The following is a 19,061-nucleotide window of genomic DNA, read 5'->3' as shown; positions in this document are numbered from 1 at the left end:
CGTAGAGGGGACTATGGATTTCCCTCCCTTCCAAGGGCCATAGCATCCCCCCAGAAAAGAAAGTGAAACCTTAGGAGAGGCTGGAGTTCTACTTGGGACAAGGGGAAATCGTTGGTGCAAATCTGGGAAGCCCCATGTAAGGTCAGCAGGTCTAGGAAGGGGGATAGGATACAGCAGAGGTTTCCTCTACTGGGCCTGTCCCACCACCCATTCTGCCCTGAGACCTGAAGAACTCCACGTGTATGCTCCCTCTCTCCCTCTCTCTCTCTCTCTCTCTCTCTCTCTCTCGATAGATAGATAGATAGATAGATAGATAGATAGATAGATAGATAGATAGATAGATAGATAGATAGATAGATAGATAGATAGATAATGCACTTGTAATTCTTCTGGTCTCATACCCTGCTCCTTAGATCTCTAGCTGTTTGGGCTGCAGCCCTAAGTAAACTGACCTGTGATTAAACCCCACCAAACACAGTGTGAATTACTTCTAAGTAAAACATGCACAGGATTGTGCTGCAAATATCTGAGTGGGGTGTGGATGCATCCTGAGGCTATTGTGCATACATGTAGAGGCACCTATATAGAGAGGAATAGGTCTTGGAACATACAAACTCTCATAAACAGAGACAACTGGAATACATGGAATTTTTCTCTCCAAGTCAGAATGGGCTATAACCGGAGGATTTGGTACAGGACTACTCTCTATCAGTTCTCATTCTTTGGAGGGGTACCTGTGAACTCAGCCTGAATGACAGGCAGCCTTTGTTCCCCCTACTTCCCACAAACTGGAAAACGTGTGAAAACATGAGCCTAAACGCAGGCAGGGCCAGCGTGCTCTAAACAGGAAGCGCTGACATTTCCTCGCTGCAGCTGATCCTTGGAATCCTAACTTCTCTCCAGAACAAGGGGGCAACCGCCAAGCTGCTCAGTCATCAGGCTGTTGCAGCTGTACCAACAGCCCAGGCAGGAAGATCAGATTACATCCCCCCCATTGTCTTTTCTCTTCCCCCCCCCCCTTCAAGATCTTACCTTCTGGAACTAAGAGGGGAAGATCACTCCTCTAGGAATTTTTCATTCCTTGGGTTTCTTCACAGAAAGCTACTTGGTGAGTAGTTGTTCATATCCTTTCAACTGTAAACTGTTTATTTTAGTGGACAAACATTTTTTTTGTGGTCCGGATGGATTGCAGATGTTTTAATTTGTTGTCGTCTGATTTTCTCACTGTGTGTTAGGTACAAAATTTGTTCCCAAATGCAAAAAGCAAGCAGTTACAAAGAGGCAGGTTGAAGCTGCAATTCTGAACACACTTTGAAGAAAGTAAATCTCGTGGAACCTAAAGGTGTTACTTCTGAGTAAATGTGCTTAGGCTTTTAACATAATTAGGAAAATTATGCCACAGTTTTATCCAGTCTTTATTTTCTTGGCTGTGAATGGGCAGTGTAATCTGAAACTTCTTTCCTCAAAAGTAAGGTCCTCTGATTTCAATGGTACTTACTCTCATATAAGTGTTTAAGAATACAAACTTACTGCGGTTATGAGACTATGGTAAATTCCAGAGGTGGTTTTAAGTTCCTCATTAGGGAAATAGAGTGTGTTCTGCAATTGCTTGCACATGATGAAGTAATACCAAAGCCCTGTGTAGATGTTGTCTGTTTTGTGGGTGCTTTACATAGGCAAGCTTGTTGGCAAATCCCACTCTATCCCAGTGTGCTCTGAAGCCATGTCACATGCTCACCATGCTTGGGGAACACTGGTTAGAGGTTAAGCAAAATGTACAGCACTTGATTTATCTGGGAAGCAATGAAGAAGTTGAGCATATGTATGATTTGATCAATTCTGTCTATACAGCTCAAGCAGATATTAAAGAATAGCTTTTCTGTTCCCCCAGTGAATGTCTACTTTAGCAATGAAACAAGCTGTGGATGCTGTCCACACACTAGGAGACATAAGCAAAGGAAATTGTGTTTGCTTTATTCTACTTGAAAGGACTAATGCAGACTTGAATTTTCATTACCCTTTCAAAAAGCTGGTGTCACTTAAGAGCTGGTGTCATTTAAGAGGTTGGTCAACTTTAATGCCATAAAATCATTCTGAATTGATTTATTGTCTGAAATGGCATTGCGGGGAGAGCCTAATTATCATGCAGGTCACCCTTTCAGCAGCACCACTTCTACTGAGCTTTCACTGCTAAATGGGTGGCCCAAGTGACAATTGGGCTCTCCCAGTGATGCCCTTTCAGCAGAGCCACTGCTGCAGAGGTGCTGGGAGATACAGATGGTAGGAGACCTCAGTGTCGTACACTTGGTCTCACCCCCAGGGTTTTGGGTGCTCAGAGTTGTTGGTTCTGAACCCTAGAGCCCTCAAAGATCCCTGTTCGGTAGTACTGCCACCACCCTGTAAGAGCCAGTGCCTCAGTCCAGGGAAACCGAGACCCTCTAGGCTTAACTATATCCCTTGTAGGCACTGAGCACTTTCTTTACTTAAAGTCTCAGTCCTCAAGTTTCTAGTCCACAATGAGGATTTTTGGTAGCTTGCTGAACGGCTAGGCAGGATTCTGAACCTTTGTCCCCAACAGACAATGAACCAACATGTTAAAAAAGATTTTTACTTTATTAAGTACATAGGGTTACAAAAAGTTACAAAAGGCAGCAAATGCTAGAGGCATAAAAACTTCTAGGAAACGTATCAGCATAAAACAACAAAGCTAACTGGCTAACTCTATTATTCTCTAACCCTCACCTGCGTCAGCTTCTTTTGTAGATCCTCAGGCCAGTTACCTAAGGCCACATGGTCCTGGTGGGGCAGTATGTGCACCCACCACCTCTCTCACCAAGAAACAAGGAACAAAGACCCTGTCCTCTGGAAGTGGGGCTGGAAGCTCGCCCTCTCAGCTCTTCCCTTCCCCCTAGAGATCTATAGCTGCATTCCATCCTTGATGGGCATCTTTCTGGCTGCCTAGGTGCTACATAATCACCTTCCATTGAGTTGTAAATTCCTAGCAGCTAGGAAATGCAAGCCACTTCTGTGTTACTGTTTTAGCTTGGTTCAGGCCTTGCAATGCTACTAGGCCTAAACTGTACATATTCATGACTCAGAAGGAGAGAAACAGTGCAGGGGGAGAGGTAGACCAAGATGGATGAGAGAAAGAGAGAGAAGGGAGGGGCTGCAAAGACACAGGGAAAGCCCAGTTGTAATGTGGACAAACCTTTCAGCAGTGCCACTTTTGCCAAGGTGTCACTTCATAGACACCTCAGCTGCTGAGCTGTGGTGATGCCTTGGAAGAAGCAGTGCTGCCGAAAAGGCAATCCACGTAATAATTGGGCTGTCCCATATATTGAAAATATAATCAGGATTTGCATGTTCTCTGTCATTTGCAGCTAATGAGTTCCAAAATGAGAAAAAAGTGCTTATTTTTAGTCTTCACCTGCTTATTGATGTCACTCCCAGCCCTCAGCAGGCACCATGAATGCTATTCGGTCCACTGTATGAAATGAGTTTGACGCCACTGTGATAGAGCTTTCACACAACCATATCACCACCACACTAAAAGTGAACCCCTTAAGAAAACAAAGCCATTGGTGACCTCTTCTATGTAGCTACTCTGTTCAATGAGGTGATATGACCTGTCTGTCTCCATGTTATTTCAGTGGGCCCAACACAGAGTCACAGCCCTTTTCCTAAATTTGCAGCTGTGGGGGGGGGGGGAGCAAGACTCTAATTCTTTTAGGGGATATTAGGGAAAGTATGGAGGGCAGTGGTCTGTCCAGTTGCATACCAAGAATTACACCTGATCTGCTCCCATCTTACATCATTCTGGTGAAGTGCACATACTTGTACATTTCAGAAAACCAGACTTTATTTTAAATAGTGAATGCACTTAACGCCATTTGACCTTCTCACCCCAGAGGTTTTGGCTGGCTTCCTAGGGAGGTATATCAAAACCTGTGTGATTAATTGTTGCTGGCCTTCGCATGTGCCAGAGATAATTCATAACAGGCATTAACAACGTAAATGAACCCAACTTCCAAGAACAAAGATAACAAGAAAGTAAGATAGAAAAAGAGAAGTCCCACACTATGATTCATTGCTCTGGAAATTGGTTGTAAAGGGCCATAACAACAAATGTAAACATAGAAATGCTTTTCCTTATGGGCTATCTGTTTGGTATAGTTGTCAGATCTTCCTTTTGACTGGATCGTGCATCACATGATTAAATAAGGTAATCTTGCACAATGGACAGGTCTCTTAAAATACTGCTGAACAGCCAGAACTGCTGGCACACGGATAAGTGGAGCACAGACACGCTAATGTCTTATGTGATCTGCCCCTCTGCATGATTTCTATGTTAGCACTGCATCATGTGATCCAGCCACAAGGAAGCAACAGAGATGCTGAAAAGGTAGTACAGGTGTGCCGCCATAACTGTGGCAGTTCTGTTCCGGAACCTCCCATGGTTAAGTGAAACCACAGATATGAGTGAATGCCACCTCTACCCTCTGGAGCTGACAGGAGGTCTGCTCTCCTTGCCTCTGGAAGGTAGTCTGAGCCCAGCAGAGGCCATGCACATCTGTCTGCAGTCTTTTCGGGGCTCAGACGTATTGTGAAAGACTCATGACTTTTTTTTTTTTTTAGAAAAACCAGATGTGACGTTTTTAATGCCTTATTAGCCATTACAAACATGCCTTCCAGTTTTTCTGAAAAACCGGAAGTCACATGCCTTTCACGATAAGGCTCAGTCTGAGCCCTGAAGAGGCCATGGATGGACGTGCATGGGGGCCTGCGGATTCAATCCAAGGATAAGTGAATCTGCAGAGACAGGATCCATGGATATGGGGACCCCCTTGTACTTAAGGGACCCCCTTGTACTTAAATCAACTCAGAAGGATCCCCTCTCTAAATTTCACCCAGATTTTCATCCTAAATATTCCCACAGCAATTATTCAGAAGTATCTCTAAGATCATAATCTTACCAGTTAAGATTTAGTATCTGTAGAACTACAAAGCAAAATCAGTTTTCTAACTTAAGTGTACAAGAGATCATTTCAAAAAGTAGACTGCAGTTTCTTTTCATGGACAAGTTAAATGCCTTACTAGAAAGAATTAGTAATAGGTTCTTGGATGGGCACTCCTGTAATTTTTAATTTGAGAAATTTATATCCCACCCTTCCCATACCGAAGCAAATGCCCAAGGCAACTTATAAAGCTACAAGGTAGTATAAAGTATGTGAAATTTTAGCACAATATGCTCATATTGAAAGCCACTTCAAACTCCAAAGTCTCTCTGTTAGCTCCTAGAATTGGAAGTACATTTAGGAGTTTGCTGGTATCAAAACCTGTTTTACAACAATGGCACATGTTTTTCTCCTTAGCTATTCTTTATGTTTTAAGGCCCGATTCTGAACTGTCAGCGCCGGTCCTCCGCCAGTGCTGAGTGTCGCAAACATGCTGTAAGGTACGGCCATGACACTCAGTGCCAGGTCAGCGCTGGCGCCGTCTCAGCACCAGTCCCCACTGCGTCAGCACTAGCCCTCTGCATGCTGCCTGGGACAAAGGACAAGCTCTGGGTGGCAAAGATATGTTGGGGTGGGGGGGGAGAGATTCCAGTACAGGGGGAGGGTGGGTTAGGAACTGGGGCAGAAGGGGAGTGGATTGGTGGAGCTCTGCTCTGCCATATCTAGAACACTGTGTTGGGCTTGGATAGCTGGTACAGACTTGAGTAGCCCCATTGTGGGGCTTGGGCCTTTCTGCAGGAAAAGGCGACAAACGTCTCCTTCCCTAAGGAAACACCAGTGACTGCCTAAAGCCCATAGGATATGGCAGTAGCACTCCTCTGGGTGCCAGGCAGCTCAGGATTGGGCTGTTAGTGTAAAGAAATGAAGTTACATGAACCAGGTGAATCAGGCCTTGTTTTTCCCAACTTATATTGTAGATTCATAGGGTTGAAACAGTCTCACTGGACCACTTGGTCCAGCCTTCTACCCCTGAGAGCTACTTGCCCCATCTTTCATAGCATTCCATATGGGCCTCCTTAATGCACATTAAGAGGCAACCATTGCAACATAAATGCTACCACAAAGGACAATAATGCTGCAAAGGTCATTGTTTCTTTTTTCAAAATTTAAGTGAGGCTTACCAAACTCTTGCTGAAGAAGTAATGAAAAAAGCTTCCCGTGTTCTCTGATTAAAAAAAAAAAAAAGACAACCAAAACCATAAAATGTTCTTTTAAGAGAAATTATCCCACCAAATTACAAAGCAGACTTGGTGGGAATAACCCCAGCTAAAAGAACAGGACCTTCTCAGCTGTCAGAGCTGTAGTTGATACCCAGGGCTTGAGCAAAAAATAGATTTCAAGGAAAAGTGGAGAAACACTTTCAGTTTTCCTGTGTGATCTGCTTAGCTGCTCAATGAAAGGTCATCGCTCAGTGAACACATTGCATCAGTAGCCTTTATGCTTTTAATAAAGCAGGATGTGTAGAGCACTTTCAAGAGTTCAGGCAATGATAAGTGTGTTAACAGAATGTGTGTGCTGGGTCTCCTTGAGCATCATAACGTCTGAAGAGAGACAGAGGTGGTGCACACTTACCTGGCTGAAGAGTAAACACCATGGAAACACCATTGGGACTTGCTCTTGAGCAGCACACATAGGACTGAGCTACCTGGAGACACACATTGTAAACATTGCAAATGTACAGGAGCTTTGCAAGAGCACAGTACTATCACCACTGAATGATGACTGTTGCTGGCTTCTTTTAGTGATGCCACAATTGTTATCAATGCAGACCTTTTAAAGGCCAAGTTTTGTTCATGATAATTTCAGACCTCAGATGTGTCATTCTATTTTTTTTGTTTCTCCTTTTATCGTATCCTTTCCTTTGTGCTATAGCCACAAAAATGACTCATTCAAAGTGACAGTACAGGAAATGAAACAAGGGGGGGAAACCCTCAAGACCACCCAGTGACATTTGCTAAGACTGTCCATCAACCGACATGCTGGTTTTTCTTTTGCTTTCCATTCCATCCAATAGCAAGAGGAGAAAAAAACACACACAACACTAAGAAAATTGAAATCTAGTTACTATGGAAATGAGTGCCAAACAGAGTAGCTTAAAAGAAGATTCTTAAAATCTGACATTGCAAGATGCAAACAAAAGGCATTCTCAAAGCATGTTGCAAAGGCAGAGACACCCAAACATCCATGTATGATAGTTCTCTTTTAAGAAATATATGTACAATGTTTTTGATAAATGGAGATGTGGGAGCTGTACAATACTGTACAATTAAATTTCCTAAGAGTGAAAGGAAGTGAATGGTGGGGTAGCATTAGGGTTCCCAACTGAAGCTATTCTTGAAGATTTATTTTCCAACATGATGTAATGTTTAAAATTCTTGGAGGCCCTGGTGAAAGCTCCAGGATTGCTTTCAGTTGTCACTTGGAAATTGATGCTTGTTTCTGAAGACTCCAAGCCAATCCTGAAGGGTTGGCAACCCTAGGAGGCGCTGACATTTGGCTGACCCAGAATTTCCCTTAGTAAGCATCAGATTCAATGGAAAAGAATGTTTCTTTCTTATTTGGGGTTTGCTGTGTAGAAGACTGTATTTTACTTAGGAGTAAGCTGCCTTGGAAACAGTAGAACTTTTTTCTAAGTAAAAGCCACCTTGAGTGTCCTCATTGGATAGAAAGGCGGGATATAAATCTCCAAAATAAATAAATGAATGAATGAATAATAAGCTAGGCCTGCGGTTCTCAAACTGTGGGTCATGACTCAATTTTGGGTGGTTTGCAAAACTGACAGAGCAGACTAGGCTATGTGCATCAAGGGTTAAACAAGGGACTATCATGGGGAGCACTGTTGCCCAATCACCATTATAGTCTATAGAATAATAAGCTAGGCCTGCGGTTCTCAAACTGTGGGTCATGACTCAATTTTGGGTGGTTTGCAAAACTGACAGAACAGACTAGGCTATGTGCATCAAGGGTTAAACAAGGGGCTATCATGGGGAGCGCTGTTGCCCAATCACCATTATAGTCATACCTCTTGGCATTTATAAATCAGGCAGCAGCCTCTATGGCATCGATTTTCAATTTTTTTTCATCTCATGGTACATTGACAAGGCACTAAATTTGTCATGGCATACCATCAGTTTTTTGACCATTGACACCATGCTGCTGGTAGGGGGCTCAAATCCCCCAATTGCCCTACTAAGGAATGACCCTCCTCAAAGTCCTGTGGCACACCTGTGGTCCATCCATGGCACACCAGTGTGCCATGGCACAGTGGTTGAAAATCGCTGCTCTATGACCTAAAACGTTTGAGAACAACTGAGCTAGGCCATGGCCACCATGGATTTTTACAAAAATGTGGAAAAAAAACTCTAATATTTATTCTTTGAGCAGGTTGCATTTCATGCAAGAGGACCTGCTTCCTGGAAAAGGATTCAGCATTAAGGCTTAATACTGAACATGCTATTTATTACATTATTTACTATTATAATAATTATAGTGCCATCAATGCGCATGGTGCTTTACAATAGAAGAAGAGACAGGAACCTGCCTCTGAGGAGGACACAATCTAAAGACACAAGAGAAATGACAAAGGAAGAGAAGGGAATTAGCGTCATGTTAAATGAAGGAGAATTTGTGGTTATTCAATGTGCATATATACTTGGGCTTAGTTGCAGCAGGGTAAGGAATTCTATTCCAGAGAAGGAATAAAATTTCATCTCACAAAATGATTATATACAGCTTCAAAGCTCCACATTCTAATTCTTTGTCTTACTTGTTATCTTATATTCGAGTTCCAGCACCTGAAAACGTTGAAACAATTTTGAACCATTTGGAATTTCGGGCAGATCTGGCAAGGAAAAGGACAATATTTTGCACAGGTTTAGATGCAAGTTCCAGCTTTTCCATGCATTCCTCCCTATAAGCCCTCCATGGCTTTTGCCCCCGAGTCAAAGTCAACCAGTTTATGCCACATGTATTGGCCTCCAAACAAGAATATGATCAACCCAATTTTGTTTTTTAAAAAATAAAATTCTAGGGAAATGAGGGAAGGGGGTGATGTGTGAGCTCCAGGAAGAGAATGAGAGCACAGAAGGGGAAAAGGAAGGATGATGCTATCCTTGTGCTCGCTCATGTAATGATTCATAGTCTGGATCAGTTCTATAGAAGCTGCAGTCAAGGACCAGGAATTAAGCTACATAGGAATAAAGGTTAGGGTAAGGAGGAATAACCCATGTGGTCACTTCCCGGTGCCCAGCCCTTGTCTGGGAATCTTGCCTGGAAACACTAACAATCCTAATGGGCAGCCCAATCCTGAGCACCACGAGGGCTGCCGCCGAATCCTGCGCCTCTTGCGCTACTGCGGGAGGCACCTCTGGAGTAGGGGACATTTGTCCCCTTCTCCCAGGTAAGGGAGGCAGCCCTGCAATGGGGCTACTCTTTAGCAGCGCCCAAAGGGCGCCACTAAAGTAAAGGCGCTAGTGTAAGGCACACAGCCTCCACAAGCACCTAGGATCCTGTGGAGCAGAGCTCTGCGGATCCTCCTCCCGCCTGCCCCCAGGCAAACCTCTGGCACACACACCCCGCATCATGCTGGTCTCCCCGCCCCCTCCCCGCGTCATGCTGGCCGTCCCCCTCCCTGGAATGCCCTCCTGCCATGTTTGCCATTCCGCAGCCCAGCATTCGCAGGCACCACCGAGCTGTGGAACGCGGGTGCCCGTTGGGTGGTGGCTCAGCGCCGGCCAGCTTAACGGCACGTTTGCGACTATGATCCTCGCCGTGGAGGTGTGGTGCGGACCATAGGATTGGGCCCTCAGAAGATGCACCCAATTAAGGGTTAAACAGGGTTAAAAAATTAATAGGATAAACAGTGCTTTTCAGACGCTTCTAACAAGCAGCAGAAATATGACCAGCACAGGCTGCGACTGTAGGCTTTTAACCCTTAGACTAGAGGATCTAAGGGGGCATGTGGATATCACTGACTCGGCAAGATGCAACAGTCTTCCCAGTGTGCCATCTCAGTCCAGCTTGGAAAGACATACATGTGCAACAGCAAGTGTTCATGAATTTGTTTCCTGCCTAGCTGTAGAATTGCATGCCCAGATGCTTCGTGCGCAGTTCCTTGTGAGGACTGACAAATGAGGCTGCAGGCATGTGGCTCTGGTCAGGCAATTGGCAAAGCACTGCTCAGTATTTGGATGGGGAAAACGGTTGTTCCTGTTTCTGCTGAACAGCTGATCAGCATTATTACTGATTAACTGACTAGAGTTATGTGCTATTTCAATTGTACCAGATACCCCAATAACCAGCAACATGATTTTGCTGAAGTACATCACCCATTCTCTGTGCGTTGTTGAATACAGGTTTTAGAATAGTGTATTCCAGAATAGACAAGTGGAAACCTCTGGGAGATTTATCTCTGGAACCCTGCCTACCCACCCCCGACCCCCAAAGTGGTGCAATAGTTCAGGAATTTGAGATTGGACAAGTGAGTCAAGAAGATAAAAGCAGTTCCTGCACCAACATGCAGCGTGACATTTCTGTAATTATAGATACCAGTTTCCAGAATTTTTTCTCTCTCTCCTTTCTCCCTCTCCTCCTTTCCCAGGAAAGCATGCGTGCTAAAAGAACGAACGCGTTGTGCAACATTTGCAGAAAGTACTGTGTTTCCATGGAAAAGCAATTTCTTCTTTAAAATCCAGTCACTTAGAATTGGTTTTGGATCTGTGACATATTCCTCATTTTGTTCTTGTTGCAATGTTTTTTCATTACGTGTGACTTGTGTTAAGCAGCAGAGTTAGAGCCAAATCCTGAGCTTGGTGCTGTGGCTTTCTGCCAGAGCGCACTGTCGCAAACGTGCTGTAAGGCACGTCTGCGAGACTTACCGTCAGGCTACTGCCCATGCTAGCCCAGCACTGGTCAGCGCTGGGCTACTGCTGGGCAGGCGCCCGTCCTCCGCTTTCTCAGCAGTCTCACAGAACATAAGAACATAAGAAGAGCCCTGCTGGATCAGGCCAAAGGCCCATCTAGTCCAGCTTCCTGTATCTCACAGTGGCCCACCAAATGACCCAGGAAGCACCACCAAGCTGCGGCACAGTAAGTGGGGGTGGGGAGGGGAGCGGGAAGGAAGCGTTCCATGGAGGGGGGATGCAGGCAGAGGGCGGAGAGAGGGTGGGGAGGAGGCATGACGGGGAGGTGGGAGGTGGAGAAAAGGCGGGTGGGAGGCTTGCCGGGGGGAGGGAGGGAGGGAGGCTGGTCCCGTGGAGCTCTGCTCCACTGGATCCAAGGCGTTCATGTGGGGCTCAGCACCCTACACAAACGCCTTTACCTTTACCAAAAGGTTGGTGGTAAAGTGAGTAGCCCCATTGCGGGACTGCTTCCCTTATCTGGGAGAAGGGGACAAAACTTGGAGTTGTGGAGGAGTTGTGCGCAGCAGGCTGAGGCGTGCAGGATGGGGCGGAAGCCGTTCATGGTGCTGCTGCAGCTGCGCGCCCCCGGCAGCTCAGGATTGGGCTGTTAATAATGATCTCTGCAACCCTTCTACTTATTATAATTATAAATTTCCTAGGCAGCAGTTTGCTTTTCAACATTTAACATACACTGTATTATTGAAAAGTTATTTGCCAAACAATATTATTTTAGTGGTTGACTTAATCAAATTCTGCTCCTAATAAAATTCTTAGGAATATTTGTTACTGGACAATTTCCTTTCAAATTGGAACTGATTCAGGGTGCAATCCAGAGGCGCCCTTGGGTTGGCACAAGTCCCTTTCACCAGCCCAGGAGGGTCACAAATGGTCTGTAAGTCACGTTTGCGCCTCCTTGAGAGTTGGCAAGGCTGGCGTGCAGAGGCTTGCTGGCCTGCGGAGGCTAACACAAACCTCCGCACTGATGGAGGCAGCGAGCCTTGCGTCAGCCTGGCTGAGCTGATGCAAGGCTCTGTGGTGGGCAGGGAGGAGGCAGGGAGGAGTTGGGAGGGAGGCATTCTGGGGTGGGAGAAGGGCAGGCAGTGGGCAGCCCCGGGGGCAGGCGGGTGAGGAGCGGGAGGCAGGGCTGAGATCCAGCACTTATGCTGGATCCCAACCCCCCGTTCCCGGAGAGTTTGAAGCAGCTTCAAGCCGCTCTGCTCTCCTTGGACTTGTGCCACCTCAGGAGGTGGCACAGGTCCGAGGTGACCCATAGGGGCCAGTGTGCCTCACCCAGAAGTAAGGGGAAGTGTTTCCCTGTACCACTGGTTGAGCCACTTTGGGCCCCTGTCCCGCGCTGGATACAGCACAAGCCTCTTGGCTTGCTTGTTCCAGTGCAGGGTAGGATTGCGCCCTCAGTAAAATTTAGAAACCATGTTGTAGTTTCTCATAGAATAAACCAGTGGTTCTCAAACTGGTGGATCGCAACCCACCAGTTTGTGTAAAGGTTCCCCTGTCCCTTTAAGGAGTGGTAGAAGAGAAGAGGCAACAATGCAATCCCCAGGATCGAATTGCTAAGGGAGGGCGAGGGGGATGCTTTCCACTTACTTGTAAGTAGGTAGGGCTGCTGGAGGCTGCAGGAGGTGCGGGGAATCCTGCGTAGCCCACTGCAGGTATCCCTGGGGCTTAGAATGTTCAAATGGAGCAATTGCAGAGCATGTCCTGTTTGCAGGAGGTGCTTTGGGATCTCTTTGTTTGAAGATTCCAAGCCTTGGGGAGCCCTGAAGAGGGCTGCGCAGGGCTCTCCACACCTCCTGCAGCCTCCAGCAGCCCTACCTACTTGTAAGTGGAAAGCGCCCCCCCTTAGCAACGCGATCCTGGGGATCACATCACTGTCCTGACCCCTCCCCCACAAAGACTTACTGAGGAAGTAAAGCTCCCTCAAGTTTGAAAACCACTGAAATAGAGGATAATCTCACATTCTGGAGTTTCTCTGGTTGCTGTAAAACATCAGTGTTGTGTTCCAGACATTTGAGCAAGCCTTTTTGCTCTGTGACTCAACTGTTCATCATTAGCTATGCAACAGAAAGAACTGAAAGTGTGCAAAAATGTGTGCAGGCAAGAGAAACATTTCACAAGGAAGGAGAAATCTCCAGAAAGAACTTGATGTTCGGCACCACAGTTCACTGACTTAAGTGAAACTACATGGGAGTTTGCAGACAGTCAGTCCAACTAAAGTTTCATGCTAAACTCCCAAAGTTCTGTAAGCAGAGAAATCAAATGATGCAATCGGCATAATTCAGTCAAATGAATGGAAGAAGAATATATAATTTCAACAAGTGTTAGTCTGGTTGTGGGTTTTGGTCAGAACTGAGCAACAATAATTATAACTGGGCATCACAATGTATAGGGAAGCAGAAATCAAGACACCATGAGAACAGATTTAACAATAGTTTTCTTTTGGGAGGGCAGAAAGTACCCCTGGAAAATTCACTCATGTGGTGTATGAGTCTTTCAGACATTGTCTGGGTGATGTAATCTAGAACCATGTGACTATAAGCACTAGAAAACTTCAGGGTAGATTTTATTTGGCAAGGGTGGGGAGGAAGAGACTGAAAAACTGTGAGGTCACCTTAAATAAAAATGGTTCCACTTGATCAGGCTTGTTTAAAGACTCTTACCATCTACTTGCAGGGGAGGAACAGAAATATGGCTGTCTTCTCTATCCATTGAGCATGTCTGTCTCACCAAAGGGGTGTTGGATCCCTGTAAAGGATCTTATGTTTGCCTGAGATTTATGTACAATAATTCCCGACTAATATAGGCCAGCTTAGGATCATAGCAGAAACAGAAGGTTAATACACACCTCCATGCCATAATGCTAGTTACGGAATAAAACATGAGCACACTAGTCCTAATCACATGCTTAATGTTGCATCTAGTTTGAATCTAAGATACATTTGAGTATTAAATCCTATAGAGATAAATAAATGACATCTCAGTATAAATGACAGCTGGCCCTATCAGAGCCAACACAAATTACTTAGGTTACCTTTGTTTGTGCTACAGACGTGAGTGCCATTTGGCTGTGATTTCCACTTGGGTAACCAATTGATATTTCACTTTTGTGTACTCCCTGGAAATAGCTCATTGACTCACTTTTGCCAATTTGATCCAGCTGTCGACAAAGAAGCTTGGTCAGATTGATGGCCCTTTGCTCTGAAGTGGCAAGAACAGTGCTACTGCTCACTGAATGGTTTCACTGTCTTAGATCTTCAACACGTTTAATGGGCTTCATTCAAAGACTGAAATAAATCCATTGCCCCCTGGCTGATCAGAGCCTGGGGAATGTCAGAGCCCTTAACTAAACAACTGGGAATGCCTCCCAAAGAAAAGTGTGCTCTTGGCAACTTTGAAACATGCCCTGGTTTCAAAAAAGCTCCACGAGGATTTCCACCCCCTTGACCCAGTTTTTAAGCCAATTGAGAGGAAAATGGCCAGACAGTGCTTGAAGCACACATCTTATTTTATATTTTGATCCTCATCACCAGCTGGCCAGTGACTTCCCTAAGCAACCCAGATGGCCTTGCTGATAGGAAAACTCACCGTGCATCTTGAGAAACTACATACTGGACAACAATACCTGGAAAGGAGGGGGAGAAATTATCTTTGTCATGTTTTCCCTCTTTCTCTCAAACTCATGATGGAGAAGTGCCCTTTAAGTGCTTTGCCTTGGCCTTGTTCCTATTCTAGGCTTACTATTCAGAGATTCCAAGGGTCACGCTGAAGTTATTGGAGGCGACTAAAAGAAACAGTTCTGAAATAGTTCTCAAGTAATTTTAGAAACAAGATGCGCTAGGTCAATCAACGGAGAATGAATATGGATTTGCAGGCCAGTGCTAGAAATAGCTGTGTTAAACATACTTATGATCATTGCATCTCTTCCAATAATTCGGCTAAATTGATTTTTTTTTTTTTTTTGGGGGGGGGGGGGACTGTTTCCATGAAATTTGTGTGATAACATCTAAAACTCCTGGTAGCCATACCAGGTATCCATCATGCACTACAAAACTCATATATTAAAACAAGCACTGTACATTGTCACTACAAGTTGGGTGTTTTGTGATACTTGAACTATTTCGCACAAACCATTTGTATCCTTGAGGTACTTTAATCTTTGTTTCTTGTGTGCCAATGCCAAATCATTTGTATTCTCATTTATAGTTGTTGTTTCTTTTGCTTTTTCCTTATCAAACCATCTGATTTCTCAGCCATCCAAGCAAAATGTGCTGTAAGAAAACTGCTCAAATACTTTTGTTGTCATGAAGGTGGAACAATTGTTTGCCAATAACGCTGCCCCATTTCATTCCTGCCATTTTATCCAGTCCTGAAAGTTTATGAGAAACTCAAGGAAGGTTTTTTTCCTTCATTTTTTTGTAAGACAGCCCGTGAAAATCCATACTTTGGTAGAGCTTCCTTGAGGTGATGATGAGGATTCTTATTTCACTTGAAATGATCTCTTGTCTGCACAGTGCCCAGGTACAGCCTAGTACAGGATTTCATGGCTGCCATGACAACCATGGGCCTGTCCCAGAAGATCCTGGCCCCAACACATACTGCAGGACACGTGCTGGACCTGGTATTTACAGCTGGGTACGGGGGTAGTGATCTGGATGTAGAGGAGGTTAAGATCACTCCGTTGTCATGGACAGATCACTTCCTGGTAAGGTTTAGGCTTGTTGCGGCTTCTTACCTTCACAGAGGCGGGGGACCACATTCTATGGTCCGCCCTCAGAGGCTGATGGATCCTGAAGGTTTCCTGAGGGCTCTGGGGGATTTTCCCACTGCCAAGACTGGTGTCTCATCTGATGACATCTGGTTGACCTCTGGAATGGGGAAACGACCAGGGCAGTGGATAAGATTGCTCCGGAGCGACCTCTGCCACGTCGCAGACTCAGAGCGGCTCCTTGGTTCACTGAGGAGCTGTGAATGATGAAGCGGCAGGGCAGGCGTCTAGAGCAACGGTGGCAGAAAACTTGTGATGAATCCAATTGGACACGGATTAGAGCTCATTATAGAGCTCATAACAGAGCTCCTGAAGAGGCCCTCCCTGGATTCCACTGTATTAGGCAACTACCAGCCAGTCTCCAACATCCCGTTTCTGGGCAAGGTAATTGAGTGGGTAATGGCATCTCAACTCCAGAGGGTCGTGGATGGAGTGGATTATCTGGATCCTTTTCAATCTGGTTTCAGGCCAGGCTTTGGGACAGAAACCGCCTTGGTCACCTTGGTGGATGACCTACGCCGGGAACTGGACAGGGGGACTGCGTCCCTGTTGGTCCTGCTGGACCTCTCAGCGGCTTTCAATACCATTGACCATGGTATCCTTCTGGGGTGATTGGCCGTGTTGGGAGTTGGAGGCACTGTTTTGCGGTGGTTCCGCTCCTACTTGGAGGATCGGTCCCAGATGGTGGTACTGGGGGATGCCTGTTCAGCACCCTGGCCCTTGAGGTGCAGGGTGCCACAGGGTTCAATTCTGTCCCCCAAGCTATTTAACATCTACATGAAACCACTGCGAAAGGTCATCCAGGGGTTTGGTGCCATCAATATGCTGATGACATCCAGCTCTATCTCTCCTTTCCTCCAAACTCCAAGGTGGTGGTTGAGGTCCTGGAGCGCTGTCTGGAGGCAGTGAGTATCTGAATGGGGGCTAACAAGCTGAAATTAAATCTGGATAAGACAGAGGCTCTCCTGGTTTGGAAATCCTCGATGCAGGTGCTGGAGTATCGGCTTGCACTGAATAGGGTTGCATTCCCCCTGAAGGAGCAGGTCTGCAGCTTGGGGGTCCATCTGGACTTGTAGCTGCTCCCAGGTGGCGGCTGTGGCTAGGGGGCCTTTGCTCAGCTTTGGCTGGTGTGCCAGCTGCGGCTGTACTTGGATCGTGTGATCCATGCCACGGTGACATCGAGGCTAGATTATTGTAACGCGCTTTATGTGGGGTTGCCTTTCAAGACGGTTCAGAAATTGCAACTAGTGCAGAATGCGGCAGCCCATGTAGTTACTGGAGGTAGGCGGTTTGACTATGTCAGCCCACTTCTCCAGCGGCTGCACTGGCTGCCCATTCGTTTCCGGGCCCAATTCAAGGTGCTGGTTTTGACCTTTAAAGCCCTATACTGCTCTGTGCCAGGGTATCTTAGAGATCGCCTACTCCCGTACAATCCGGCCCATCCTCTCAGGTCATCAGAGAAGGCCTTTTTACAAGTGCCGCTGCCTAGGGAGGTACGTGGGGCGGCAGCAAGAAATAGGGCCTTCTCAGTAGTGGCACCAACACTATGGAATTCCCTTCCCCTTGACTTAAGAATGGCTCCCTCTCTTGAAACTTTTTGGCGAGGCCTGAAGACCCTTCTGTCTAGACAAGCCTTCTGAGTTCTTGGCCTTTTAAACATCTTTTTAACATCTATTAATATCTTTTTTAACATCTGGTTACAGGCCTGATCCTTTTCTAATTTGCTGCGCTATGCTCTTTTACCTGACTACTTTTTTATCTGACTACTGTTTTTATGATATGTCATTATGTCATATGAGGTCTCTTGTTATCTGGTGTGCTCCCCGGGGCATTTGGTGGGCCGCTGTGAGATACAGGAAGCTGGACTAGATGGGCCTATGGCCTGATCCAGTGGGGCTGTTCTTATGTTCTTATATGTTTTTATCTGTTTTTAAATTATGTTTTTTAATTTGTTTTAACCTTGTTTATAAGCCGCCTTGAGTCCCTCCAGGGAGAAAGGTGGGGTAAAAATAAAGTTGTTAATAATAATAATAATAATAATAATACAGCCAGGTTACCATTTTCTATCCCAGAAAGACTGAAGCATGAGGTTATAATGCATTCCCTGGCATAAGCTAGACACCAGGGCCGGCTTATCGACTAATTGCTCCCAATTAGGCTCCATACCAAAGGGGGCCCTGTGCTAGGATAATCTACTCTAGCTTTGTCAAATACACACAACAATACATTGCAGTAGACACCTAACACCACATTGCAAGTTTTTTAGAGAACAGCAATGGTTTTAATTTTCTTCTGAATTCTTAAATAAGTCAGGAGTGTTTCCTGACACTGTTTACATTTTGAAATGTCTTTACTGTACTTATATATGTTTGTTTGCTTATATGCTTACATGTATGCAATTTTATATTAAAATGTCCTTAGATCCATTTAGGGTGCAGTCCTAACCAACTTTCTAGCACTGGCATAGCTATGCAGGCAATGTATGTGCTGCTTCCTGCAGTTGGAGGGTAGTCATGGAGGCCTCCTCAAGGTAAGGCCATTTTTGTTCCCTTACCTTGGAGTTGCATTGCCCTTACCTCAGTGCTGGGATTGCGCCCTTAGGTCCATTAACTCACATGCAGTTTTTAAGGCACATTTTGATTCCTTTCCATTGTACCCTAGAGATATAAAGTCTAATAAATTTTATTTATGTCTTCAAGATACTGCATACCTTAGCTGTGAACTTGGGACCACGCAAAAATGTTTCCAATTGCGTCCCCCAGCTCCTAAGATTACTTACAAAACTCATTGACCTTTTTATGTCAGTCAGGTATTAATTGGAATGTAGTATCTATTTGTGTTAGTTTTTCCATGCATCTGGGTCTCGAATCCACCAACCAAATGTATATGAGAAGCTCGCTAGATGGGTGTCCTGAGCCCAGCTCATTGGGAGCAAATTGAAGGTGACCTTCATTAATGAGGATCAATTATTTTAAGTTTATGATTGTCTGTTGTGTTATTTTTTTTTAGTGTTGCTATTGCCAATCAACAGTGTTTGGAGATGTAATCCAGATCAGGGTCACTACATGTGGACGGGGGGGAATTTCAACTCCCCCCACCCACCGTCCTGATTCAGATTGAACCTCCCATCCCCACCTCCACAGCTGCTGTTTGCCCTGGATGAGTTGCTTCAGTGGAATCCAATTGGAGCTTGTCATTTAGCAAAATGGTAGCTGTATGGATTCTGATCCAGATAGGCAAAGGCTTGTCCTTTCATGTCTAAAATGAAATCTGGTTGATCCTAAGTCCCCAATCATGATTTGATTGACACACCAACAAACGAATTCTCTTTGCAGCAAGTGTGCACGCACATTCCTAAAAGAT

The 19,061-nt window shown here is 45.3% G+C and overlaps 1 protein-coding gene across 4 annotated transcripts in view; it reads left to right on the top strand.

The window, feature by feature from the left end:
• The first annotated feature begins 879 nt into the window (after positions 1–879).
• Positions 880–19,061, top strand: part of TFPI (tissue factor pathway inhibitor) — a 46,908-nt gene continuing 28,726 nt past the window's right edge. For all 4 annotated transcript variants that reach the window (XM_066635324.1, XM_066635306.1, XM_066635347.1 and 1 more), the window contains exon 1: positions 880–1,108. The gene's annotated coding sequence lies outside the window, so the exon portion shown is untranslated. The remainder of the gene's footprint in view (positions 1,109–19,061) is intronic.

Source organism: Tiliqua scincoides, chromosome 1, assembly GCF_035046505.1.
Source record: "Tiliqua scincoides isolate rTilSci1 chromosome 1, rTilSci1.hap2, whole genome shotgun sequence".
Lineage (NCBI taxonomy): Eukaryota > Metazoa > Chordata > Lepidosauria > Squamata > Scincidae > Tiliqua > Tiliqua scincoides.
Note: the sequence above shows the minus strand (reverse complement) of the source record. Positions and strands in the feature narration are given on the sequence as shown.